The following is a 2,276-nucleotide window of genomic DNA, read 5'->3' on the forward strand; positions in this document are numbered from 1 at the left end:
TCACGGGGTAGAGGTTAGTCTGCTCCGCCTCTTATACTCCATCCACTTCCTGTTAGGCACATCTCCATGTAAACATTCCTATCACATTCCAAATTAATTCCACTGTGTGAGGTGATGATGGGATCAAATGAATCGAGGAGACAACAACCTCGGATAATGAGATGTTAGGAAAACATGCATTATTGTCGAAACAAAGGAAATAAATAATAAACGAAGTCAAGGCACCGCACCATCTCACTTGGCAATCTCTCCTTATTCTCTCAACTAACAATTGTGTGCTCATTGAATTTTGTGCATTCTTACAAATACAGGAAATACCTTTACACTAAAGGTATTGTGAAAAAGCCGAAATTTGGCATAAATAGGCAACTTTCTGCTAGAAATGAGCCTTTATGAAATATTTCCCTTGTTTTCCAATTCAACCTACTCAATCTAAACTCTGGTTTGTCAGCATTGACCAAGGTAAGATATCTTGCAGTATGAGGCATAGAAATTAGGCAACTAGTCAGAATTTGATGGAAGAATGGGTATATATCTCCCACCTCCTCCTCCTCCTACTCCTGCTCCTCTAAGGTGGCATGAGGGCTGATTTGAGTGATCTTGTGACTAAGTAAATGTCTTTGATCGCCGAAGAACAGGGGATTGTAGAAAATACACTAGTCTTCCCATAAAAATTTGGACAAATAGTACAATTTCCATACATCACAATGCCTTAGACGTCTGCCTCTAGCCACGCATTTGATCTGGAAATGGAGGTAGAAATGAAAACCGGTTTAAAATAACGTCAACCTCTGCGGCTACTCTACAAAACGTCAGTTGTAAATTGCTGAAGAATTACTTGAAGCATCTTCGACAAAGCATGATTACCAAGTTCACATGAAAGTGTGCTGAACTTGACGACCTTATTAACACACTACAATAGCTTAACAGCGAGCGAATGGTCAATTCGCCGAAGAGTTGTGCTGTAGGAATTGACACAAATCAAGTGGCAGCATCATCTCACTGATTTCGTGGCAAAACAATGTTTGCTAAACTAAAATAATTTAATGAAGTGGGTTCGCCATTCACTGTAGATCGGTCACAGTCCAGTTGTTGGTTCACCGCGCCTATATCTGAAGCCTTTAAACTGATGTTTGGGCCCGCCCATATTTTAGCCTTAGGTCCTTCCATATTCCAAAATTTAATAGTTGGCCCATCAAGAAGTCTTGCAATGCCGCAAATCTCGCCTCTGAAAACAATTAAGAGAAATATTTATGTGTGAGGGCAGTCTGACTGAATTTTTGGCCTTTACAGGTGCGCGTCCAGCCTCTATCTACAAATGGCTGTTAGAATTACGAAACCCAGAGCAATGACATTTTAGCACTTAACATACCTGGTGAAGCTGTATGATTTATTCACGAAATGTAGGGGCATAATTAAAATTGGCTTCATTATCTAGAGTCTTAAATTTACGACAGTTCCTGCCACTGAATGCCTTTGATCAGCTGGTACACAGAGAGCGCTCACTTACACCCAAATAAAAAAATAAGGGTTAAAGTAAACAAAAGTTGCGGCTCGTGATAAGGTGGCCTCGTAAACAAATACCGGCCTTTTGATAGCCAATTGCATGAACAAGGCACGCGACAGGAAGAGGAGGATAAGAAGGTGGAAGACGATACCTGTGTCCGCTTTAGCCAAAAATTGAATCGGATGCCGATTACCGCACTCACAATTAGAAACCAGAAAAGGATAGGTTTACCACTTGGCGAGCACAATTAACTGTCACTGTCCTCTTCAAAATGTTTCCTACTGAGAGTAACTGAGACACCTCTCCGTTGGTAGGAGCGGTAAAGGCAGGGCTATGAAGAAAATGGAGTTTGAAGAAAAGTAAGGAAGGTGAGCTTACCCGCCTACCGGTCTCTATTTCCGCAAACGCTGAATCACCTTCCAGAATGATGTGGTTAATTTTGGCCGATTCACAGTGATTGAGCAACCCACTTCATTCATTGACTCATTTAAACAAGATTGTTTTACCACGAAGTCAGTAAGATGATGCTGTCACTAGATTTGTGTCAATTCCTACAGCACAACTCTTTGGTGAATTGACCATTCGCTCACCATTAAGCTGTGGCAGCATATTTTAGTAAGGTCGTCAAATTTAGCGCATTTTATGTGAACTTGGTGAGCATGGTATGTCGGTGGTGTTTCGAGTTCCCTTTTCTGTAATTTACAGCAGACGTTTTGGAGAGTGACCTAGGGGTTAACCGTATTATTCCAAACTGACTCAACTTTCTACC

The sequence above is a fragment of the Echinococcus granulosus genome, assembly GCF_000524195.1.
Source record: "Echinococcus granulosus chromosome Unknown EG_S00063, whole genome shotgun sequence".
NCBI classification, from domain to species: domain Eukaryota; kingdom Metazoa; phylum Platyhelminthes; class Cestoda; order Cyclophyllidea; family Taeniidae; genus Echinococcus; species Echinococcus granulosus.